We start from the raw sequence: 12,330 nt of genomic DNA, 5'->3' as shown, positions 1-12,330 counted from the left end.
CTTCCCTTTCTGCCCTCTTACATATACATCCTTTGATGCATCATAGTTCATTATTTAAGAAGCATGGATTCTACTTAACTTCTTAAAGCTATTTTCCACCCTGTAGCTTAATGTTGTTGTTGGTCATTTGTATAATTATGTCAACAGCATTTCAACAGGCGACAAGTGTTGATGGTTAGTAAATCCCTCTTTCCTGAATTCCTCAACCCAGTTCCCATCCCCCACACACATCACGGTAATGAGGCATCAGTGTAGGCTTTTGAGAACTATTTAAAAAAACATGGAGGAAGGGCAGTGGGCCTTGCATGAGGCTACCTCTGATGCTGAAATATGGTCAGCAGAGCTCCTAAATATGTGCTTAACTTTATGGAGGAGTGCAAGTGCTTTGTTGAATAGGGATTGACTTAAGCACGTGCTGAATCAGAGCCCAAATGTTCCTCCACAAAAAAAAAAGATGGAATGGGTTAGTGGTGAATGCACCAGAGTGGGAATCAGGAGACCTGGGTTCTGTATTACTGGCTCTGTTGGAGACTTTCTTGGTCAAAATCAAACCCTGCACCTTTGGTCAAATTAAACCTTTCTGTGCCTTTGTTTTTCAATCTATGAAATGGGGAAGTCTTACCACACAGGAGTGGTTTGAAGCAAAATGCATTCATGTTTGTAAAGTGCAGTGGAATCCTCTGATGGAAGGCATTGTCGAGTACAGAGTAATCTCTGTTGACGTTGTTAATTACTAATTTGGATAATAGCTGTCAACAGAAAAAATCGCAGCTGAAGAATGCATCAGCACATCTTGAGGACTGAGAGCAGTGCTATAATGTGAACTGTGGTGAGTAATCTATGTGTTCCTTGGGTATAGTGCTTGAATGAATGCCAAATGCAGGCATTTGGTTTGTGTTTTTCTTGAAGCTTTACATGAAAACTCTGTGGGATGTGTGTGCAACAGGTTATCGTCTCTTCAAAGCAGATCTTAATTGTTCACCCTATGTCTTTTTCCTGACAAGAGAGAACTGCAGAATTAATCCAGTGCAGAATATTAAACATTTCGTTAAAATACTGCTAAGTAAATCAAGAGTAACACAGATGCTCCAAATCTCCTTCCGGTGCCCTTGGTTGCAATACTGCCTTTGATATTATTCAGCATTTTTAACATTCAACCCTGTGGAAAAAAAATTGGGAACACTAGACCTTTTAATTCATGCTTCAAAGAAAACATTTCTGAATGTGATGTAATAAATCAGTCATTACTTACTAAGTAACCTTAAAGCTTTCTTTTTGAAATCAAGAATCCAGAGGAGAAATAGGGATTTTAAAAAATTGACAGCTTTCTGGGCATTTGATGTAAAGCCTGTTTTATTGATCAGATTTCAAACCGTATTTGACATTAGTGCCATGCAGTGACATCAAATCAGAATGTTGTTCTCGCCTTAGAAACAACAGTAGAAAATATAGAATCCCCGTATGTCCCAGAAGCTTGATCTTTCTACAGAAGGGACTTATGGTAGTATTTGAGTATTTCTCAAATTCCACTGACTCAGCTGTCCACAAGCCAACATCTTTTCCTTAGTTTTTTCTGTAATGCAAACATTAGATTGTGAGTCTCTTTTTTTAGGGCTTTTGTGGATAGCCCCATCTTGATAGACCAACATTTACTTGTTCAGGATCTCTTTCTCTCTCGATTATCTAGCAACACATCTACGCTGTTTGCATAACCAATATTCTTCACCTTCTCAAATTAGTCAGGTTTTTTTCAATACAAAAATCCGTGTTGAAATGTCATAGAGCCATGAAGTTTAAGGCCAGAGAGGTCAACTAAATCATCTAGTCTGGGACCTGTATATCACAGGCCATCAGCATCACCCAGTGCACTAAACCCAACAACCAAAATGAGACCAGAGTAGTCTCCTATGGGCTGTAATACACTATTATGTGCCACAGACAGAGAAGTTGAGGTATCAAGGTGTACCAGTGTCTGTGTCCCCCCCCCTCAATGGAAGGGAAATTATTACAGGAGATATATCCAGATAATCCTGGCAAGCAACCCAGACCCACAGGCTGCAGAGGAAGGCAAAAAATCCTTAAAGTCACTGCCAATCTGACCTGCCAAGATTTTGGGATTTCTGTAGGATGGATACATCCATGGATTTAGCAGCCTGTACCATAAACTCTTGCTTGCACTGGAAAATTGATCCTTTGCTGGAAATGCTTTTCAGCAACACTTCCCCCTAAGTCACTTCCAGTTTTGGCTTAAGCATAAGGCCTTTTCTGTGTTAGAAACTGTAGAAATTGTGTTAATTAGCCTAACACCACTGAAACCTATATTAGGACTGGTGGGATTTTTTTCTAGAACTTCCCACTGTATACGAGGCTTCAAACTAAAGCACGCACATCCATTTTAATAGTTTCACAGAAATGTACTGGAGGCTGGCCTTAAGCCTCTGTTTTGAAATGGTGTTAAAATTAATTTTGCCTGCTCTGCAGTTCACATTTAAAATGTGTTTGATCATTTTCAGCAATCTTATTGTAGTGTAGACGAGGTTTAAGCAGTCAGGTGTGAGACCCTCAACACCATCCTCTATGGTATTGAACTACATCTCTTCACACTCTGAGATACAAGAGTACTGCTTTGATTCTCAAGCCTCTTGTGCGTTACAAATTTCCAACTGGGAAACAGAACCTAAATCTACAAGCTGCTATTCAGCATGGTATTTCCAGTCTATTAAAATGGCATTTCTAGTGGCTGCATCTCAGCCAGATGGGTTTCAGAACTCGAAACACAACAAAAGTCACTTTTGTCTACTCAGAGAAGGCTGGGAAACAAAGTGAGTACCCCAAGTACCAGAAAGAAAAAGCCAGGCAGAAGAAAAGCATTAAAATTATATACTATTAGCTTGAGGTGGGTTTTTTTTTGCAGGACTAATTCTGTTTTCACATACCATCTGTGGTACAGGGGGAAAGAAAGCCTTTAAGGGTATTATTGTCCGTTGGATATGAAACAGCATACTCAAGTCAGATACAGCACACGGACTCTAAGCCCTTCAGCGCATATTCATTCAGATCAAATTCTGCAATGTGGGTGTCTCTTCCCAGCTTCATGAAATGTGATAAACAAGCTGGAGCAGTTCAGATCATTCCCTCGCATTTTTCAACAATGAAAGTTGTCTCCCTGTTCACCGAGCTCTGTTGGGTTTCTTTGGAGTTCTTCTGTCTTCTCAAGTCTTTATCGCTTACTTTTCACCCCCCTTGTCCAGCTCACTAACGAATGTATTAATCATTGGTGCAAATCATTTGGGCCTCTTCCCTCTTAACCCTTTTTCAGTGTTGAAAACAGGCCATTTATGCCCCACTCTTTGTTTCGGTCTCTTAATCAGTTTCTGATCCACAACAGTACTTTGTCTTTCATATCATGGCTGCTCAGTTGTATCAGTGGCCGCTTGTGAAGGACTTTGTTCGAGACTTTTTGAAAGTCCACATAATTTATCTCTACCACTTCTCCTTAACCACTATTTGGGGATACACTCAAAGAATTCCAGAGTGGAAGCCACAATTTTCCTTTTACAGAGCCTAACGCTGAGTCTGAGGGTTTTAATTTACTCAATTTTGCCCTTAAGGATTTCTTGATTAGCTTCCTCTTTTCTTTTTTTTTAATTCCCCCTTTCAAAAGTTGTCACCATACTCATTTTTAGCCCCATCCCTCCCCCAAATACATTGAATTTTATTATATTTTTGTCACTATACCTTACTGCCACTAATACTTTAATTGCCCAACTGTAGTTATGACTTGAACTGTTTCCCATCATTCTCTCCACGGAGAAAGCGCTGGTTGGGATACTTCAGTTCAGGACTGAATTCCAATGTTTGGGACTCTGAAGCCTGATGGCAACTCACTAAAGGATGGGACCACCCTGACCTGGATGTGGGTAGTGAGTTTTTCTGTGCATTGGAGTTCTAGCTATTCACTGAAACCATAGTCTGTTGTGGGGAGAATTTATTCCCCAACCTCTCCATGGCAGCACAAATGACAGAAAGGCTGAAGATGTAATGACACTTGTAGTAGTATAAATTATTTACCGAACAATAGATAGAAGAATGCCATCTACTGCAGCGTGCTTAACGAATCTATAGGAAATACTTCTGTAGTCATGCAAGATCATTTTAAATGCAATTTCTCCACCCAAGCATTTCTTGAAATATTTCTCAAGAATATTTTGTTTGCCAGGAAACCAATTCCTATCATACTCTTAACATGCTGCTGGATATGACTGTTTATACGTATTGTCACTTTGAGGGAGGCTTGTGTCGTTGTTGCTTTTTAAATAAAACTGGTATATATTTTGTCTTAGAGATCTTCATTCTTTTGGGCACCCGTGTATTAAGCTTCCATGTTTTCTGGCATGTGCTGTTCATAGAAGTTCATCAGTTAGTAATAAAAAGGCACGAGGAAGAGAAAATATTTGGTGTTAATTTGTAATAGATACAATGCAAGCTCTCCCCACTTTGCTGACATTCTACTGAATTGGTTAGTGAGGTTAGACTAAGGGGATTATAAAGGAATTCCTACCACTGGTTTTCCTGGAATAATCTTCTTTATGCAAGGGTCAAAAAGGATAGGGATTAATAAAGCAATTAGGAATCAGATACAACATGCCATTCTGTTTGCCTACTGTTTACAGAGTCCATTAAAGTGGGGGAGGGGGAATAAATCTAGACTGAAAAGGAAGGCCATTAACCATTTTAAATTGAACATAGTCACTAGCACAAAAAACCCCACAGTCCACTCTGTGGACTTCAGCACTTTTGCTGACCGTTAAGGGCTTGGTCCTAGTCCCACTGAAGTCAATGCAAAGACACCTCGGGATCTCAGATCCACCTGTTGATAAAAAATAATCTCAAAATTAAACGTTGACAGACTTTTTAATGTGTCTCCCCCAAAAATGCAGATCGGCTGAGTATGTACATCTCTCCAGTGAGAGTTTTACTTTTTTACGTATGGAGCATGAGGTGTGGCCCCTCAGTTCTCATTTTCCTTTGGGTGTGCCACAAAGAAAGGGTTTGGCAGGACTTCATTAGCAGAAAGATTGTTGCCCTGGGTGATGCTGAGCAGTCATGCCTATGAGGAAAGACTTGGAAGGTTTGCTATGAAAACAGGGTGTACAAATATTTGTCCTGGGAAATATTTTATTTAATATGTATTTGTATCACAGTATTGAGTAGAAGCTCCCATCAGCGTCCGGGACACCTCTTTGTGCTGGGCACCGTGCATTCACATAATGAAAAGATGGCCCTTGCCCCTAAGAGCTTATACCCTAAAGCCCTATCCTGCAAAGACTTTTGCACGTTTTTAACTTCATGTGCTCCTTGTGGTTCAGTTGACTTCAGTGGGACTACTCCTTTTTCCATCAGATTAATCACATACGGTGTTTGCTGTATTGCCCTGTTGGAGCTGTTAAAGTTCAGGGCAACTGCACCATTATTCCCCGTTCTCTAGTCCAACAAGGGCACCCAGTGTAGGCTCCTGGCTCTTCAGCCTTCTCTGTCTTGCCTCTCTCTCTCTCTCTCTCTCCTGACCAGGGTAGTTTCAGGCTGCACAGCTCCCTGCCTACACTGTGAATTCCCCAGCAAAGTCAGACTCCCGAAGCTGGCCTGCGTTACTTATTTCCTCAGAGATGGTAAACGGTGCAATTGTCACTGTTAAGTTACCACCTTCCCAAGCAAGCACATTTATTCTTAAGGTTAAAGCATTACAGAGAAAACCTTTTAAAAACAATAAAAGAATCTAGAGGCCTGCTAATGAGTTTACCAGCCAGCCCCTCCCCCCACGCCAGCAAGGCCTCTGGTTGGTGACCTTCAAACCTCACACAAGGGTTTCTCCTTTAGTCACAAATTGAGCCTTTGCTTGGAACTAGCACAAAAATGGGCCAAGTCCTTCCAACCCTTCCCAGGAAGAACTGCTTCTCCCCCCCCCCGCCCCCCTTGGACTGAAGGTGCTGTCCATATGTGAGATCAGAAGTGGGCCCTGAGTCAATTTAAACTCAGGCTACTTATTCAAAAGCCCTTTTCTTTGTATACTGGTCTCTGGAGAATCCAGTTTGAACCAGTAGATGCAAGTCTCTCCTGGGGGTGACACCTCTCTAGAGGTGTTACAATCTGAGTGAATTTGCCTAATCACCCCCCACCATTCTTAGTTCCTGGAAGGCTGTGGTCCCCCTTCCCATGGAATTACAAACAATCCCTGGCCCACAAAGATGCATAAATATTTGCACTTTTAATACAATGAGCTTGTAAAATACTTAAACTTAATTCAGTAAGATTTAATTTAGTTTACTACAGTTAGTCCAGGGTATTGTGGGAAATTATTATATCTGTCACCGGGGCCTAACTCAATCGCCTATGTAAACAAACTTCCTCCGTCAGAATTGTTAGCTGCCCCACTCTGAATTAGAACTGAAGTGCCACACGCCTTGTTCCATACAGGGAAAAAAAAATAAATCTAACACTGGAGAGAGACCTACACAGCACTCTGCACATTGCCTTTCATTGTGCATAGGCCCCACTGCGTGAAGGTGAATTTCACCCAGAGTGCTGTGTCAGTCATTCAAACAGATCAGCAGCGTAAGACCAGAGAACTGAATTTTAGTTCTGCTGCACTGACTGTGGTGTTATTCATAAAATGATAACATACAGCAGCAATCCAGATTACACCTAGAAGACACAGTAACTGCACTAGCTTTTGATTATGCCCACTCTGAGGTGCTTCTGTGCTAGAGGATTTTCAGGTTCTAGGAGGTTGGTATTAACTGTGATATACATGCAGATGATCATATAAAGAAAACATCTGTTAATAATCTGTACTAAAAGCATTGTTACTTGAGTTAATTAAAAGATAATGTCAGTGCAATTGGACTGGGTGACTGTCTCCAGCACTAAGATAAATACTAAAAGAAAACCAAGGGGATTTGTAGAAAATAAATGTGGGAATGGTAGAATGCTTGTTTTCAGAAGTAGCAGGAGCCCACTCAGTCACACTGTTACATGTCGTTAATTATATTAATATTCCATATGATGTGCAGCATATCTAACAAGAAAGAGTGAATGTGAATGCCCTTTCACTAATCTGGTGGGTTACTCTACATTTAAGTGGAGAAATGGGCTCAGAAAAGCACATTCCTTTTTGGTTTCCAGAACAGGTAAGTCTATTTGTGGGGAATATGGACATTTTTCACACATGGGTGTTTACTGTGTCCTGTAAATGCCATTGGGTGTTTGGTGCTAAGTTTCATGCCCAAAAGAAAGTCTTTGGCGTTCCCAATAAATAAAGATTGACTTGTCCTTTTTCACTGAACCTGATCCTACAATACAATACACTCAGCATTTCCTAAGGGGGGAAAAAAAACCTTGGTCCAAACACACACCTTGTAATTTACAAACAAAACATATATAATAAACGAGCCCTTTCCTCTGTGACCATTTAAGTGGGTTGAGGGCAAAAACTATGTGAAATAAAGCTCTCTGGAACATAGAAACTAGACAACACAATGGAACAAAATCACGTGTGAAACTGCCTGAAAATGCTGACTAGAAGTTTCAGTCGATAGAGAGCCTTAAAGAGGAAATATCTCAGTAGCTGATAAAAGCACCCATTATCTTATGCAGCTTCTGACCTAGTTCTCGGAGTCCTACCTCTTCCTAAAAGGGGTGAACCACACTTGCTTCCACATCCAATGTTACAGTAGGAGCCATTTCACCACGGCATGAATGTCAGAGTGGCTGCCTCCAAAGCACTACGCACCAAAATGCCAAGCAGTTTAACCTCAGCCACTGTCGTGGCAGGAGGGAGCAGTCCTGCTCTCATGAATCCATGTGCTATAGACCCGGTTACTAGATAAACTCAGGCTCACAGGGAGCAGGACCTGGAACTTGCATCCCCTTTCAGTGGTACAGAGCCCTCACCACCGCTGTGTAATAGCTGCGTGAGGGGAACATGACACACTGCCGGTACGTGACGGCTATGTGCCATTACCCTGTCAGTGAACGTCAGAGCGGCTCAACAGAGTAGCAGCAATCGTTTGCTTAACTAGACACAGCTGCAACTTGGGCTGCTGCTATGCCAGCCTGAGCAAACAACCCAGAGAAAGATTTTTATGTAGGAGAGAGGAAAGAGGTTGTTGAATTGCTACCTGGCAGCTGATGCCCAGATGGGTCTGAAGTGGTTCCCCCAGCATAAGAGGTAGGGTCCTTAACAGTACAGTACCCAAATAAGGATGCATATCGATCACACTCCCTATCAGCTGAGGCAGGGCAGTGGTTGAGAAGGGCCATTGCTTCAAGGCCAGTTACTGGGGCTTTCTTGTAATCTCCACAGCATCCTCCAATTTAGGAGTAACTAGTTGTTCCAATAACAAGGTGACCGGCGTGGGATGGAATTTTGGAAGTGACTAGTGACTTTGGGTGCCAGCTGTTTACACCCTGAACGTCTGCATGGGTCAAGGGCAAATTTAATGGGTGTTTCTTGGTATAAATGTCCATTTTACAGTAAATACAATTATTCAGTATTGTTGAAAATTGGAAGTTATATTGACCTGTATCAACCTGGAAGGGCTGTGCTTTTCAGCTTCTGAAAAAAGTTCTCTATTGCTCTGGTAAAATATTTGCTTCATAGAATCCCCCATTTGCAACAGCTGTAATAAATGTCTGTTTTAATGATTCTATCTCCTGATCCTTCTCAGCAACGATTAATGTCTTGTTTAGCCCTTTGATAGTTTATAACATGCTATTTTCATGCTTTTAAGACATATCTGCAGCTGCAGGTATTTTTAAAGACACTATTCCTTTAAAAGGTCGTTTTAAAACACAGTTGGCACTGGGGTGTGTGATGAATTTTTAATAGTTAAAAACCTAGCCAGAGAGCAAAGAAATGATTTAATGTTGTAAATAAATCTCTTTGTGGGGTTTAATGTGCAAAAATGGACAGCGACAACTTTAAAAACTTTCCACAAATGCTTAGATCTATACAACAGTACACTCTCTGTATATGTATATCCCTAGCCAGTAATGGTTTATTGTATCTTTTTAGGTTTCAGAGTAACAGCCATGTTAGTCTGTATTCGCAAAAAGAAAAAGAGTACTTGTGGCACCATAGAGACTAACCAATTTATTTGAGCATAAGCTTTCGTGAGCTACAGCTCACTTCATCGGGTGCATACTGTGGAAAATACAGAAGATGTTTTTATACACACAAACCATGAAAAAACGGGTGTTTATCACTACAAAAGATTTTCTCTCCCCCCACCCTACTCTCCTGCTGGTACTAGCTTATTTAAAGTGATCACTCTCCTTCCAATGTGTATGATAATCAAGGTGGGCCATTTCCAGCACAAATCCAGGTTTCCTGGATTTGTGCTGGAAATGGCCCACCTTGATTATCATACACATTGGAAGGAGAGTGATCACTTTAGATAAGCTATTATGAACAGGAGGGTGGGTTTGTTTTGGGGGTGGGGGAGAGAAAACCTGGATTTGTGCTGGAAATGGCCCACCTTGATTATCATACACATTGTAAGGAGAGTGATCACTTTAGATAAGCTATTACCAGCAGGAGAGTAGGGTGGGGGGGGAGAGAAAACCTTTTGTAGTGATAAACACCCATTTTTTCATGGTTTGTGTGTATAAAAACATCTTCTGTATTTTCCACAGTATGCATCCGATGAAGTGAGCTGTAGCTCACGAAAACTTATGCTCAAATAAATTGGTTAGTCTCTAAGGTGCCACAAGTACTCCTTTTCTTGTATCTTTTTAGGTAGTGAAGAAGGGTACGAAAACAATGGTTTCCTCTATTCTTGCTATGACAAAGTTCCTCCTCTACCTTGGTGGGTCTTGCGCTTATTGGTGGATTTGCTCGCCTTGGAGCTTCACAGCAACCCTCAGTTTGGCTGTTTTCGTGAACCCACAGTCCAGGTCAACTCCTCCTGTGTCTGACCAGGAGTTGAGAGGTTTGGGGGGAACCCAGGCTTGCCCTCTACTCCGGGTTCCAGCCCAGGGCCCTGTGGATTGCAGCTGTCTAGAGTGCCTCCTGGAACAGCTGTGTGAAAGCTACAACTCCCTGGGCTACTTCCCCATGGCCTCCTCTCAACACCTTCTTTATCCTCACCATAAGACCTTCCTCCTGGTGTCTGATAATGCTTGTACTCCTCAGTCCTCTAACAGTACATGTTCTCACTCTCAGCTCCTCACACACGCACCACCAACTGAAGTGAGCTCCTTTTTAAACCCAGGTGCCCTGATTAGCCCGCCTTAATTGATTCTAGCAGCTTCTTGTTTGGCTGCAGGTGTTCTAATCAGCCTGTCTGTCTTGTCTCCAGAAGGTTCCTGATTGTTCTGGAACCTTCTCTGTTACCTTACCCAGGGAAAAGGGACCTACTTAACCTGGGGCTAATATATCTGCCTTCTATTACTCTCCTGTAGCCATCTGGCCCAACCCTGTCACATTGCATAATAACCATTAGGTTTGGAGCAGCTACTTTGGATCATCCAGGGAATGTACATTGTGGTTGGAGTTCATCTCTCGATCCTGGGTTCTCAGATTGTGGCCTGTGCATTACTGAGAGGGCCACATACCCCTTCTCGGGAAGCCATTCTGAGACTCACATAGTGGAGGAAGAGATTGGGAATGTTGGGAGGGAAAGTGTGAGTCCCTAGAACACCTACTTGTACAGCATGATCCATAGGATTTAACACTGGAGATCTCTGCCCTGGAATAAGCAACAAATTGATACAAATCTGTGGTCACTATGACCAAATTTCTAGATTAAAATAGATGTTCTGCCACATTTCTGCTAAAAAAACAAAAAAACTCCTTGTTATCGGTGACATTAGCTCATGGCAAAAGGTAGAGAATTCCTTGAGGAAGAGGTAATGCAATGAAATTATTCATGTAATTGATTAGCATACTAGTTTAAAATGAAGAATAAAAATAACTTTTTTTTTTAATTAACCAAATGTATTGGGCTGCATGTAATGTACAGCTCTGCCTAAGTTTCCTGTCCATGAGAACCCGTATTTCTGATGCTCTGTCAGCACAGGTTTCTTCACTTTCAGAGCACACGGTAAATCTATCTTTCCGGCCAGCCCTTCCTCTAATCTAAGACTCTGTATCGTCTTCACTTTTTCTGAGCCGTATTAATTCTTGTCGCTAATGGTGATGAATGCAGATGCCACAATTATGGTGCCATTGTAAATTAATAGATAAAACAATATAATGAAAGTTAATAGGAATTGTGCTCCTAAGTCACTTTGTCACTTTTGCAAATCCCACTGGTGTCTAAAATAAGGTTAAATATGAATTATTAGTGTGTGTGAGATAGAGAGTTTTAAAAAGGAACTGAAGTTTGGGGAACTTTGTTTTTGGGCATCCACTCTGAGACGCTTTAAAGGGCAACGATTTTCAGAGGGCAACTGCTCAGCAGTTTTTGAAAATCAGGCCCTTTAAAGTGTCTCAGAGTGGGATTGGATGCCTAAAAATGGAAGCCTCCAGAATCACTAGTCACTTTTGAAAACACAGGCCATAAAAGTGTGTGTGTGTGTGTGTAAGTATATGTAATATATTAACCGGGGGCATGAGGCAAACTTAGCTATAGGAATCATCCTGTGCTTTTCCTGTAATATAAATATAAATCATTACTGTGACACTTTGGAGGTCAACTCAGACCAGTAAGGGGTTCTGCACCACCTGCCCCGTAACCCTGGGTCCCTCCGTGTTGTGCAGCTTTGGCTCAGAGCCCTGAGACCACAGCAGCACAATGGCCTCAGGCTGAATTCCCTCAGCCTGGTTTTATTCCTTGCAGGGTGACACCAACAGCCCTTCCAGTCCTGAGTCTCCCCGAGACTGCCAGTGCTGCCATGTCCAGTGCCTCTCACTGGAACACTCGCAAAGCCTTATCCGGTTCACTGCTCCTTTAAAGAGACAGAAGGCAGCACCCACCTCTTAGTGTGGCTGAGGATTTCGCTCTTCACTTTGAAACACAGCATTGAGATGCTTGTGCAATAAAACAAGAGTAAATGAATTAACAAAGAACAGAGCTTTCAGTGAAGAATTGGGATAGAAATGGCTACTTGCAACCAAAAGGAAAAATACATTTCTAAGACTTAACAAAGCTTAACAAACTAGAAGCTTTTGTTCAAAGTAGTTTTCTCACTTCCCGTTGGGGCGGGAAGAGTCAGGGTGGGGGGGGGTCTAGCACCCCCTGGCACATCGGAAAGTTGGCACCTGTGAATGGGACTTCCATTGTTTTGGTTCCACAGTGTTTAATTTACATTGCCTTCCCTCCTGTCTGG

This window comes from Chelonia mydas, chromosome 7, assembly GCF_015237465.2.
Source record: "Chelonia mydas isolate rCheMyd1 chromosome 7, rCheMyd1.pri.v2, whole genome shotgun sequence".
NCBI lineage: Eukaryota > Metazoa > Chordata > Testudines > Cheloniidae > Chelonia > Chelonia mydas.
The sequence above is the reverse complement of the archived record's forward strand: the minus strand, read 5'-3'. Positions refer to the sequence as shown.